The sequence below is a fragment of the Adiantum capillus-veneris genome, chromosome 7 (genome assembly GCF_014529385.1).
Source record: "Adiantum capillus-veneris isolate H3 chromosome 7, ASM1452938v2, whole genome shotgun sequence".
Classification (NCBI taxonomy): domain Eukaryota; kingdom Viridiplantae; phylum Streptophyta; class Polypodiopsida; order Polypodiales; family Pteridaceae; genus Adiantum; species Adiantum capillus-veneris.
Window position 1 is genome coordinate 20,982,865 of NC_140937.1, and position 15,084 is coordinate 20,997,948.

Below are 15,084 nucleotides of genomic sequence, written 5' to 3' on the forward strand. Positions count from 1 at the left end.
CCGATTTAGGCAGCATTTTGTGAAATGTACTAGGGCTTTCTAGTGGGCTTGACCATATTGACCTTTAGCTTAAGTATTATAAAGGGAATTTACTTGTGTGATGAGCTTCGGGAGGTGTATCAGTGTTATATGACCCCCCAAAGTTACAAAATTAAAATGCTGAAAATGAACAAACAAAAAATCAAAGTGCCACAATGTAAAATCTTAAGCTAGAAGAGAAATCTCATCTTGATTGGGTACTTCACTCACATGTATCGCCTATGGTACTAGAGCCCTAGAGATTCCCAGTGTGGGCGCTTTTCCTTGAAAAGCAAAAAACCCAAGGCATACGAAATAAGCACACACATAAAAATTGAATCACTGTGAAAAGACTTTGGGGGGTCAAAGAAAAGGTTATCAGTCAGGCGATGATTTCATGAGAAATTCCTTTTATCGTAGCTTAACTACAAGGTCTTCTAGGTATAGAACATGAAATACTTGGCTCTCGCGAGTAAACAACTTAATTGACCAGAGAAAATTAAGAAGCTTACCCATGGTATTAATAGTCGATCTCTAGTGCCTTTCGACCGTTAAATTAGCGATCCCGGACTTGTTTAATTTTTTACCTTTACATCTGTTTATGCATTTGATTATATTGCAATTTAATGTTTATTGCTGACAAATTGTTTAAAATTTTGTTACCAATCAATTTGTCTGCCTAAAACTACATATGCTTTTTAATCACTTATGAGAATGCAATTACTGTGCCAATGTTGTTTGATTTTGCAGTGACTGAAGAAGGCTAAGGACATTCATCTCAAATGCTCTTCCACCTCGACGAACGAGCTTCAACTCAATAGCTTTCGAGGACGGAATCTACATCAGGAAGGGGGGCATGTTAACCCTCACGGCTCACGGACACCCTATCACCTACGACGGACGTTTTAACCTACGACGGACATTGTATTATTTATTTGGTAGAGTCAGGTACCGGGCTTGTCGGTCCAATAGGAAAAGGGTAAGAGTGATCACCAATGAGAGGCGCACTCTAACTCGAACATTCAAGGGATTAGTTGGCTAAGCATGGGCGCCCAAGTGTGAATGGGGCAAGCTCATATAAAAGTCAACTAAACCTAAAATTCACTCATTCTCTCATTTGTGCAATAGAAGAGTGCTCTTGCTCCATCTCCATCTTCTTCTTCTTCATCTCCTTGTGTGTGTGTGTATGCGTGAGAGAGAGAGAGAGAGAGAGAGAGAGAGAGAGAGAGATCGAGATCGAGCATTGCGACTACGGCACAGCGGCGGCTCCTTCTTCTTCGCGGTGAGGAATCCTCCACGAAGCAAGCGTAGAGCGGTGAGTGACACACCATCGCCTTCTTTAATTTACTAGTTTAGGCTTGTTGTGTGCTTGGAGCCATTTGTGGCTCGCACACGGTGTATCGGCAAGTTCCTTGCATTGACACATGCGACATACGCGCACAATGGCCGTCTCTCTCTCTCTCTCTCTCTCTCTTATTTGGATGAGAAATTACCAAGTATTTAAAGTAAGGGATTTGATTGTTGTATATAGATATTGATGATTCATTGACTGCTCATGAGTGCATCTCTTATCATAGAACTCCATTATGTCTTACAAAACCAATGGATCTCCATATCCCATTCCAATTTCTTCTCTAAGTAACACCTAGCGGGCCCGATCGGGGCCCTATATATATAATTCTACGGCCCCTAAATCCTAAACCCTAGACCCTAAACCCTAAACCCTAAAACCAACGGACTTTTAGTGGGTTTCCAGGTTACCCTAGACCGGATTCTTTGTGATCATGTTAAGTGTGAAAATGTAAATGTGTCAATAAGACCTTGTGGTCACACAAGATCTCCCATCAGACATTCCCTTCTATGGAAACCTGCATCTGGTTGCTTTGGACAAAGAACTGACTCCCACAGTTGTGTGACACCTTTGAACGTGTAACATGAAGCCTCACAACCCATGCTAATGTTGTTACCCATAGCACAAGTACTGCATACACAGTTGCAACCTGCTTCATGCATACCAAAATCATGAGAGCGCATCACCATTGATAACAGGCTTCATCCGTGATTTGATAACAGGCTTCATCCGTGATTTTTCCTTGTGCAACGAGCAACAGCCGACTTTAAGGACCCTTGAGATTTTTGCAATAGGCATGTTATCCTTTGAATTCAACATCATCTGCAACACTGCATTCTTTAAAAAAAACTCCTCGTTACAACCTGGTTGCTTGAAGGTAGCCAATGTGTTGCGGACATTGGAGACGATTTAGCTCTGTACAGCAGCCTCCTCTACTGAGGAATGTTCCTGGATTGCCTGAACACCAGGATGTTCAGCAACTAGATTCCAGATTTTCCGCTATACTTCTGTCCCAAAACCTTCAGTCCTCCTCTTGAAATCTATCACAATCTTGGAGGAGTTTTTCTTTTCCTCCTCATCATTGAGGGCATGATGTCCTTGCTCACCCTGCATCTGTCTATGGTCCCTCTGTTTTCTATTTCTTTCTCTCTCGTATTTCCTAATCACAGAAAGAGCTAGATCTTGGGAGTTGTGATTCATTACCTGTAATGGCTCCCTTCGCAAGTTTCTCTTGAGCACGGCAAACATACATAAAATATTAATTACTTGAAATCACTTAAATGTCATATATGCCTGCATCATAAGTTAACATTGGCAATTTACTGAGCAACATTGAACACGTTGTGTACATATCCAACATTGGAGCTAGTGGATTATTTTTTTCTAGTTCTCCATAGCTCTATGGAGATGGAAGGAGAAGGGAAAAAACTGATAGGAGGGTAGCTCAGGGCCAGAGAGAGAGAGAGAGAGAGAGAGAGAGAGAGAGAGAGAGAGAGAGATCAACTTTGATGTTAGCTTGGACATCTCATCGGCTTCGACAAAGCGCAGTCCAGGTTCAGAATGCCTGCACGAGAGAGAGAGAGAGAGAGAGAGAGAGAGAGAGAGAGAGAGAGAGAGAGAGAGAGAGAGAGAGAGAGAGAGAGAGAGAGAGAGAGAGAGAGAGAGAGAGAGATCTTAGTATGCCTGCGAGAGAGATCCACACAGAGAGAGAGAGAGAGAGAGAGAGAGAGAGAGAGAGAGAGAGAGAGAGAGAGAGAGAGAGAGCAGGAGCTAAGCATGCATGCGATTCCATGACCCCACGACTCTAGTAACCGAATAAGAGGCCTCATGTGAATGGATAATAATTGTTTATGAACATTTGAATTTGAAAATGGACATTGTCTTGGCTTTTCAACATATGCTAACAAGCACTACTACCTAGCATTGTCCCGGATAACATTAACATGCTTACACCCACCCTTCTATATGTGAAAATGTAAGAAAATATAGAATAAAATAATCCCTACTATTGAATCCATGCTACAGGAATTATTTTCATTGTAATGACCCCCCCCCCCCCCCCCCCCCCCCCCCCCCCCCCCCCCCTTTACAACAAAAAAAAAGTTCCATTGCCAGATACTACCAGCATTGCGAACACCTTAAACTATTACAACTAGTAATGTTATCACCAAGATTTCTAACATAATATTAGCCTCATGCCTAGCCGTACAAATTTTTGACAAAAAGATGTAGTAGAACAAAAAGGTTAAAACCTGGGAAGAAGAAGTAGCTTGATCCAACTCCATTTTGGCAATGAATTCAAACCACTTACCCTCACACTTAATCTCCCTCAACTGCACTGCACCATGACTATGTGAAAGTGCCCTTTTTCTAACAAGTGAAAACAAAACAGATGCCAAGGCTAAGTGGGAGAGAGAGATCCCTCACTTTAAATAATGCCAAGGAGTTCTGTGTTGGCATCCACCTCCTCTTCATGCAAAACCAAAATCATGACTAGTGATGGCCAATCCTCCTAGCTAGTAATGGACAAAATGATGAGAAACCAGCCAGAGCATGCATGGGTAGAAAAAGGCATGTATTAATTAATCAACTTTCCGGGATATAGCATCCATAAACCATTAGCTCTAGACACTAGTTGAGGTAGGAAAGTAATATCATGTCAACATAGAAGGAGTATGTAGTTACCAAGCAACGATGTGATCAAGAGGATGATGAATCCATAGCCCCTTAGTTGTAAACAGTAGCACCCTACATCAATCTTGCAGACCATTGAGGTCACCACATGTAGAGGAGAGCGGGAAAGAGGACAAGCAGTTTTGGCGGCGACAATTACTAGCCCGCCTCAAAGTCCAAGTTATGCTTAAGTGGCACCAATTACCACAAGTTAGGGGAAGGTTCCCACTTCAAGTGTCAATAGTCAAGTAAAAAAAACCTTGGTTAGCAAGCTATAACCAGAAGCAATATATGTGGAGCCAATCTCTAATTTTAGCCTTGTCGTTGGGTAGCCCATAGAGGGGATATGCATAGTAAAGTGTTACCCAAGGTCTGAAAAGTTCCGTTCATCATATGTAGGTTGATCCCAAGGGCTAGCTTATGTGCCAACCACACATATTAAATGAGGGGATCCGAAGGAGTAAGTAGGTTTGTCAAAGTGTGCCGTTAAAGGGAATCAAATGGAGATACTATTCGAGGAACTAATAGGGAAAAGAAAGGGAGGAGAAAAAAAAGATAAATGTTCAGTTTTTCATTTCTTTGTGTCATTATTTAGCATTTAGGTGGGGCAAAACATGGTTTTGCGATCTCATTGAATGGTATCTAACGTAGATACCCTTTCGAGATGCCCTCACTTTGGAACTGTAAAGTCGAAGGAGGGGATTGGTGTGATTTATTAAGGGGATACCCCTTTTGATTGAAAAACGAAAGTGTGTGAGAATCGTGAGCTTTGCACACGTGGCGAAGAGCAAGCTGAGCAAGGGCAAAGGAGGACGCGCAGGCGAATCAAGTAGAGAATGTGTCATGTGCTTGGAGAGCAAAGCGTCGGGCCACGTGGTCAATTCACGGCCCATCGAGGCCCTGTTTTTTGTTTGAAACATTACAAAGCATAGGAGCGACAGCTGAAGCGATGCGTTAGAAATATGGTAAAGTCGTTAATTGCTTTAGTTTGTGCTCCATATGCATTGCAAGGGTGGGAGCTGGACATAATGAAATACGTAGAAGGGCGGGCAAAATGTTGCGGAGAAAGGGCAGGTGTTGGGCAAGGGAACGCGTGGGTGTCAAGCTGTGCAGACATGCAGGTCGATGTTTGAGAGCCGGCACAGATTTCTCTCTCTCTCTCTCTCTCTCTCTCTCTGTGTTGCTAGTCTGAAGGCGGCAAAGAGCTCTCTCTCTTATTGCACATCCGGAGGGAGCATTTCTCTCTCTCGCTCTGCCATGTTGGGTTGAGGCCTGCGCATCACTGTTTCTATAGTGCGAGATCTGTTGTAGCCGGGCACCTACCGTACCTTCTATGAGCAGATTCTACGCAAAAGACAAGCATAACGGCCAGAGGCGTGATGAGAAATGCACGAGAGGGAGAGGCGGGGACGGATGCTTCAGTCATGCTCGAAGGCGCACAGCCCTCAATAGAGCCATCACTAAATACAATTTAATTTTTGGAATCTACATAAGATTCCGCCTAATAAGTACGAAGTAGAGCCACTAGGCAGCCAAAACAAATGGTACATACTTGTTTTGAAAAGGAAAAATTTAACAAGCAAGCAAACTCAATGCCTCGTTGAAAGGTTCGAAAGTTAAAGTATCACTAAAAGAGCCAAGTTCAAAATCATGGTACTAGTGCATTCAAGGAGAAGAAAGTAGTCCCTAATAGTTTCCATTATATCATATCAAACGGATCTAGGAACAACAAATAATCAATTCAAGCTTCATGCTGTCATAAAATCTAATATCTAACCAACCCAAATGATTTTCTCATATTAAATTGATCACTTAATGTGGGAGAATAAATGGGAACAAGTGTTAAGATATAGATATGTGCTTATAGATCTATCTCAACACGGGGCCAATAGTAAAGGGGCCCAAGTGGGAGATGGTCTATCAAGAGCAAGGCTAACCAATGGAGCATAAGACCTTAGGGTTAGCTTCATTGAAGACCTCCAATAATGTCTGTAAAAGTCCTTTGACCTTAGGTAAGCTAGGGCTGAGCTTGAGGTGGGAACCCGGCCCAAGCTCAAGGTGCTTGTCGTGCTTGTCCTGCTTGAGGTGCTTGTCATGATTGAGGTGCTTGATTAAGATGCTTGAGGTGCTTGACTTGGTGCATGATTAAGGTGCTTGAGGTGCCTTGAGAAGCTTGCCTGAGATGCTTGTGGGAACACCCACTACTTCAAGTGCTTAGTCATGCTTGATGACTAAGGGGCTTGCTCATCCAAAGTCAAAAATATCCCTACAAGGAGGGGGGCGAGCCTACAGGGGGGGGGGGGGGGGATGAGAGAGAACACACACACACACACACACACACACACACACACACACAAGGGAAGCCCCAGCTTGAAGAGGCAGCAAGGACACTTGTCAAGTTCCTCCCCATGTTGCCCTCATGGTGTGCCTGAAGCCTATTGGTTGGCCACCCAAGGGGTCCAATGATAATTTAGGATATTTAATTAATTGATTTTGCATTTATCAAGTCCTCTCTCTCAAAGGGGAAAGGGGGACACTTGTCCCAAGGCTACCCATGTTGCTTGTAATGGCTCCTGCTTGTGATTGGCTAGGCCTGGAGGGGTCCAATGAGCTTTAAGCATGAGCTACAAGGGGGGGTCGACCCAAGCAAGCTAGGGGGGTGCTTAGGGGGTATACTCACCCACACACACTCACAAACACTCTCATTGTGTACTATGCAAAGTGCAAGAACTCCCTCTCCTTCTCCAAGCAAGTAGGGGTTGAGAGCCTACACCAACACTCTTGGCTATGGAGTGCAAAACCATCCAAGAGCCATTCTTCAATGCTTAGCTTGCCATCTATTTCTTCTTCATTACTATGCTATTATGTATGCTAGCACAAGATTTATGATAAGTGAGGAACTAGATCTTTCTCGTATGAAATGTTTCTTCTTCCTCTTCCCTACCCTCATTCCCTGCTAGCTCTCTCCACCTTCGAAGGTGTTTGAGGTCTTGGGACTGAGGCTTGGTATAGTTAAAGTTTTCTTCAAGTTTAGGTTATGCTATGATGGTGATGCATGAAGCTTTCCATCTTCATTGCTTCACCTAGGTCACAAGGAACACAAAGAATGTATTGTAACAAGTCTCTCTTTATGGGAGAAATCATAATACAAATGCCTATTGGAGGGGGGACCGGCTCCACATAAATCTGGTCCTCAACTGTTGTCATGTTCTCTAAATTCTCTCTCTTGCAAAAGTATTGTCCATGCGAAGTTAACTTATTGCTATAATTATGTTGCTATCTTCAATTATGTCTACCCGCTATGCTCACAAAATCATTTCTTGAAAGTACTCTCATTAAATTCCGCTACTCTCAAATTGAATAGGCAAATTCCATTACATTGGTATCAGAGCATTTGGTTTCTCTTTTCTTGCTTAAGAAGAGAGGTCCTTAAGTAGCCTATAAATGGTTGATGTTGTTATTTATAATAGAGTAAGTGGAACTGGGATCTAATATCGGTTTTGTTAAGCCCACTATGTGGGGGATGGTGCACACCTCGGGAGATTTGGACTTAATAATGGAGTCTTTTTAGACTTGCCTACGGCTTTACCATTATTGAGCCATAAGAAGTCCGAAAGGAGCTAGCCCTTGGCAACTCTGCTATGTTAGACCTACTCCTCTACTCTATATAATTAACCACTTTGAGCCGTGGGTGTAGATACTTAAGAGCCGATTTTCAAAGGCTAAGAGGAGTGGCAACTAAGGTTTTGAACTGCCAAAGCATACACTAAGTATAAACATAAATTTTGTTAACATGGCTGACAATAATCAAGAGAGTAGAATGAACATTGATAGCTTTGATTTCGCACATGAAGGTGCTAATGATGATGCTCCCATGTTTGTGAATTATCTCGTCGCTAGGTTGCAGCAAGCTATGGGCAACCCTGCTTTGCAAGCCGAAGTTACTCAACAACTTCGTGCTTATGGAATTTCCCTTCCTCTCCCAGAGGAGAGAGAGCTTAGGAGGCCTCTTGAAGAGACCCCCAAAAGAAGACTCTCTCCCATTCGAGAGGAGGAATCCAAAGAGAAAGAAAGCAATGAAAGTCTAAGTTCTTCTGAAGAGGTGGCTCCACGAAGACGGCGGTCTAGACGATCGCCTACTCCTCCCAAGAGGAAAAGAGCAACCTATAGTCCTTCTCCTCATCACTCTAAAAGGCAAGAGAGGAAACAAAGGAAGAAAAGGGCTAGGAAGAGGTCACCCTCTTCTCCTTCTTGTTCACCTTCCTCCTCTTCCGATGAAAGTTATGGCTATTCTCCTAGAGAATACAAGAGGGGAGGACATCGCAAATCATTTCCTGCATGCCGAAGGTCACAAAAGCTAAAGAAGTTCAAGGAGGGAGGAAAGAGTATCTCTTTTCTCACCTACGATGGCACCTTTGGTGCTACCGACAAAGTGTTGGCCTTCATCCAGCAATTTGATGCGGCTTTTGGGGACGAGGGCTTCACAGAGTCCTCCAAGCTACGCCATGTAGCTATGCACTTCCAAAAATCAGCTCGTCAATGGTGGGCTAGCCTTCGTGGCAATGGAGAAGCCCCAAAGACATGGAAAAATCTACGAGTTTCCATCATGAAGCAATTTCTTCCAAGCGATACTAAAGATAAAGTTCTTACCGAATGGCGTGGCTTGAAGCTTCTCTCTCATGAGTCTATCAACAAGTATGTAGACAAGTTTTGGGATTTACATCTCAAAGCTACTGTCTTTCAAAAGATAGACTTTGCCGAGCAAAGACAGCAATTCTGTGCGGGATTACCTGAAGAGATGGCCGAATACATCAACTCTTAACGGCCTGGTACTATTACCGAAGTAATCCATCACACCATGGTTGCTTCACACATCAATTTCCATCAAGGGGCTAGACGTAATGTCAAGTCCATAGAAAACAAAGATAAAAATGATGCAAAGGGGAAATCCAAAGCTCAAAATAATTCCGAAGGCACTTCCAACAACAACAATAACAACAACAAAAATCGGTCCAAGGAGAAGGGAGTTTACAAAGGTAAAAACAAACTCTCTCCTGAAGAGCTTGAAGCTTTTCGCAAGGACCATAAATGTTTCAAGTGTGGGGAGCAAGGACATGGCTATCGTTCTTGCCCCAAGAAGAATACTTGCAATGAGACTCCTAGGGCTTCCACCATCGAAGCTCCAAAAGAGGATGCTCATTGCAAAGGATCATCACTCTCCTATGCTTGGGGAAAGGTAAGAGAGCATGATGCCTTCATCTTGTTTGACCCTGGCTCTACTCTCAACTTCATATCAATAGAGTTGGCCACCAAGTTGGGCATTCAAGCTTTTGAGATGGGAGATATAGTAACAGCTGATGAAGCTTTCAAGGGACAACAAGCCTCCGTTACTCCCTTGATTGGGAAGTTGAGGCTTCATGTCTAAAGTTATGTCGACAAAGAAGACTTCTTCATCTCTCCTCTCCAACATCAGGATGTTATCCTAGGGGCACCATGGTTTGATCGCATGGCTGCCAACATGAAGTTCCCTGAAAGGAGAATTTACTTCACCTACAGGGGAAAGAACATGTATATAGATGCTAGTGAGCGTGGTTGCACTATTCCACTTGTAAATCGTCTTTCTGTTGATAAATCAATGAAGAGCTCAGTTTCTGCGTACATGATTTATGTCAAAGAGTCTCTAAAAGCTAATAATGTTTCATCAAATGAAAATGATAGGAATCAAGAAGAGTTAGACTTGTCTACTTTTCTAAAAGGATTCCAAGATGTGTTCATCGATGATATCCCTATGGACCTACCTCCAAAACGAGGGGATGATGACCATCGTATTGAGCTCCTTCCAGGAAGCTCACCGCCTAACAAACCTCCTTATCGAGTCTCACAAGCTCAACAAGAGGAGATTATGAGGCAAGTACAGGAATTGGTAGACAAAGGGATGGTGAGGCCTAGTTCCTCTCCCTTTTGTTCTCCAGTCCTTTTAGTGCAAAAGAAAGATGGTACATACCGTATGTGTGTGGACTATCGAGCACTAAACCATATCACTATCAAAAACAGATTTCCCGTGCCTCGGGTAGAAGATCTGTTTGATAAGCTACAAGGCTCTACCTACTTCAGTAGGATTGACCTTAAGAATGGCTATCATCAAATAAGGATAGTGGATGAAGATATCCTAAAGACCGCGTTTCGCACAACATTTGGTCTTTATGAATATCTAGTCATGCCTTTTGGCTTGACTAATGCACCATCTACTTTCAATCGTCTCATGGAGAAAACTTTTAGACCATATCGTAAATTCACTGGAGTGTTCTTTGATTATATCATCATCTACTCCAAATCTTTGGAGAAACATAAGCAACATCTCCAAGTGATTTTTCAAGCCTTGAGGGAAAACAAACTTTTTCTCAACCAAAAGAAAAGTGAATTCTTCCTTGAAGAGATTCAATATCTAGGTCATATTATCTCTTACGATGGTATTCGTATGGATCCATCAAAGTTAGAGGTAATAAAATCATGGCCTAACCCAAGGAATCTACATGAGCTAAGAAGCTTTATTGGTATGTGTGCATACTATAGACGCTTCATAGCAAAATTCTCTCAAGTAGCAGGACCACTACACGACTTAACAAAGAAGAACGTTAAGTTTGTATGGACTGCTAAGGAGCAAAATGCTTTTGAAAAACTCAAAGAGAAGCTTACTTCCCAACCAGTCCTCGTGCTTCCGGATCTCTCAAAACCATTTGAGGTCCAATGTGACGCTTGTGGTAATTGCCTTGGAGCGGTTTTGCTTCAAGAAGGGCATGCCATAGCATATGAGAGCCGAAGGCTCAATAGTGATGAACGAGTCTTGGGCATTTATGAGAAAGAGCTTTTAGTTGTTCTACATGCCCTAGATACATGGAAGCACTACCTATTGGGGACTCCATTTATCCTACGAACCGACCACCAAAGTCTCAAGTATTTCATGACGCAAACCAAACTTTCCGACAAACAAATGAGGTGGGCAAATTTTCTTTCGCAATTTAATTTCCATATTGCTCACATAGCTGGTAAGCACAATCAAGTTGCCGATGCACTTTCACGACGACCAAAAGTTAATGCGGTGTCTATAGCTACTCACAATGATCTATCCTCTATGATAGATGAGTATGCTACTGACCCTGACTTTAGAGACATAATGTCAGCCCTTGCTTTGGGGAAGAAAGAGGAACCATTCACCTTGCAGGATGGTTATCTTCTCCACGGCAATAGGCTATGTGTTACCCATTCCCTTCGTGAGAAGGTTATGTATGAATCCCATGCTCCTCCATATGCAGGGCATAGAGGTATTCAACCTACTCTCCGAGGAGTAGAGACGTATTTCTATTGGCCTACCATGAAAGTGGACATACAAGAGTATGTTTCAAAATGTGTAGTATGCCAAAAGACCAAGTATGATAGAGGGAAGCAACCTGGATTACTCCAGCCATTGCCTATTCCAAATTCACCATGGGAGAGTATATCCATGGATTTCATCTTTGGATTACCCAAGTCTATCCATGGGAATACAGGAATATGGACAATAGTCGACAGGTTTAGCAAGCAAGCACATTTTATTCCTGTCAAAAAGACTATTAAGGCACATCAAATGGCAACTCTCTTCATATCTCAGATTTTCAAGCACCATGGATTACCCACATCCATCGTGTCAGATAGAGATCCTAGAATGACCAGTAATTTCTGGAAAGGTCTCTTTGAAAATCTAGGAACAAGATTGAATTTCTCTTCGGCCTATCACCCACAAACGGATGGCCAAAGTGAGATAGCCAATCTTACGATACTCGATCTACTCAAGACTTATGTTACCGAAGTAGATCAACGCTCACAATGGGAAAAGTATTTACCTCTAGTAGAGTATGCCTACAATAATACTGTACATACTTCTACGGGGAAAGCACCTTTCGAGATCATAGAGGGAAGACCTAAAAGTCCCTTGCTACTCAAAGTACATGGGAAGATCTTCGCCGCCGATGAGTATAGCCGTGACCTACAAGAATCTTTTCAAAAGATTAGGGAGGCTATAGCCATCTCTCAACAAAGGCAAAAAGCTGCTGCTGATAAGCACAGAAGAGCCTTAATGTTCAAAGAAAATGATTGGGCTTACTCAAGTTTCCTAAGGCTCGATTAAGGCAAACGACGGGCAAAAATCCTACGGGCCATCAAAAGTATTATGCTAAACTAGCAAAAAGATACTATGGTCCTTTCCAAATCTTGAAGCCCATCAATGAGACGGCTTATCAACTCAAGTTGCCCAACCATTGGCTTATACACAATGCCTTTCATGTAAGCCTACTTAAGCCCTACAAAGGAGAGCCACCAACTGAACCAATTATTGAAGACCCTCCCGAAGTTGAAGACCAAGAAGAGGTGCTACAACCCGAAGTTGTCCTTCGGCATGAAGACAAGGTACTACGACATGGTAAGATAATCCGACGGTATCTTATTAAGTTCAAAAATTATCCTTTTGAAGATGCTAAATGGATGCAAGGAGTACAACTTAAGGATAGTATGAACCTTGTCAATGCTTACAATGCTACATTAGAGTAAGCAAATGTACAACTCTCTTTTAAATGACTCATGTTTTTGTCTTATAAGACTAATCCTCTTTTTAATTGTGCACAAATTTAACTAGTATGCATGCTTAGAATCATGTTTATGATGACGACGTCTCTCAAACACCAAGTAGAATTTGTCACTCTACTTTGGGAGAATGAAATGGACTAAAGAGCAGACATGCTTGCGGCAGCTATGTCTTCCAAGCACCAAATGGATTAGTCATCCATCTTGGAAAGATGTCGTAGGGTAAAAAAGGGATCCTCTACCCGCTAAGTACGATTGACTAATGACTAAGGCTTTATCTCTTCTACCTCATAGTCGAGGACGACTATGATTTCAAGAGAGAGGTAATGTCATAAAATCTAATATCTAACCAACCCAAATGATTTTCTCATATTAAATTGATCACTTAATGTGGGAGAATAAATGGGAACAAGTGTTAAGATATAGATATGTGCTTATAGATCTATCTCAGCACGGGGCCAATAGTAAAGGGGCCCAAATGGGAGATGGTCTATCAAGAGCAAGGCTAACCAATGGAGCATAAGACCTTAGGGTTAGTTTCATTGAAGACCTCCAATAATGTGTGTAAAAGTCCTTTGACCTTAGGTAAGCTAGGGCTGAGCTTGAGGTGGGAACCCGGCCCAAGCTCAAGGTGCTTGTCGTGCTTGAGGTGCTTGTCCTGCTTGAGGTGCTTGATTAAGATGCTTGAGGTGCTTGACTTGGTGCATGATTAAGGTGCTTGAGGTGCCTTGAGAAGCTTGCTTGAGATGCTTGTGGGAACACCCCCTACTTCAAGTGCTTAGTCATGCTTGATGACTAAGGGGCTTGCTCATCGAAAGTCAAAAATATCCCTACAAGGAGGGGGGCGAGCCTACAAGGGGGGGGGGGGGGGGATGAGAGAGAACACACATACACACACAAGGGAAGCCCCAGCTTGAAGAGGCAGCAAGGACACTTGTCAAGTTCCTCCCCATGTTGCCCTCATGGTGTGCCTGAAGCCTATCGGTTGGCCACCCAAGGGGTCCAATGATAATTTAGGATATTTAATTAATTGATTTTGCATTTATCAAGTCTTCTCTCTCAAAGGGGAAAGGGGGACACTTGTCCCAAGGCTACCCATGTTGCTTGTAATGGCTCCTGCTTGTGATTGGCTAGGCCTGGAGGGGTCCAATGAGCTTCAAGCATGAGCTACAAGGGGGGGTCGACCCAAGCAAGCTAGGGGGGGTGCTTAGGGGGTATACTCACCCACACACACTCACAAACACTCTCATTGTGTACTATGCAAAGTGCAAGAACTCCCTCTCCTTCTCCAAGCAAGTAGGGGTTGAGAGCCTGCACCTGCACCAACACTCTTGGCTATGGAGTGCAAATCCATCCAAGAGCCATGCTTCAATGCTTAAGCTTGCCATCTATTTCTTCTTCATTACTATGCTATTATGTATGCTAGCACAAGAGTTATGATAAGTGAGGATTTAACTCTTTCTTGTATGAAATGTTTCTTCTTCCTCTTCCCTACCCTCATTCCCTGCTAGCTCTCTCCACCTTCGAAGGTGTTTGAGGTCTTGGGACTGAGGCTTGGTATAGTTAAAGCTTTCTTCAAGTTTAGGTTATGCTATGATGGTGATGCATGAAGCTTTCCATCTTCATTGCTTCACCTAGGTCACAAGGAACACAAAGAATGTATTGTAACAAGTCTCTCTTTATGGGAGAAATCATAATACAAATGCCTATTGGAGGGGGGACCGGCTCCACATAAATCCGGTCCTCAACTGTTGTCATGTTCTCTAAATTCTCTCTCTCTTGCAAAAGTATTGTCCATGCCAAGTTAAATAATTGCTATAATTATGTTGCTATCTTCAATTATGTCTACCCGCTATGCTCACAAAATCATTTCTTGAAAGTACTCTCATTAAATTCCGCTACTCTCAAATTGAATAGGCAAATTCCATTACACATACTGAAATCCAAAGTTAAGCCAGAGACGAAGGACCATTGTATGCATGGTAATTTGATTAGAATTTTAGAAAGCTTCTAAGTTGACAAGGAAGAATTTATTCAAGGAAATATATACTATTATAAAAGAGGGAGGGATTCTGATCCCCTCCCCCAAACAGGTGTCAAGTCCTTCTATCTCCGACAGTGTGGCTTGCAGCTCATTGCACTCAAACAGAAAGATAAGGACTGAACGAAGAGGAAGAGAGAGAGAGAGAGAGAGAGAGAGAGAGAGAGAGAGAGAGAGAGAGAGAGAGAGAGAGAGAGAGAGAGAGAGAGAGAGAGAGAGAGAGAGAGAGTACTAGTTAAGCTAAACTATAATAAGATTGACCTAGAAGAAGTCAAGTCCATACGAGCTTTCGAACAACACCCCCTTGCCCATGTAGCAAACATGTGATGAAAGTGCAACAGTCAAATATCGAGTTGCAAGTACATAGTGAAAGGACACTTTAAAG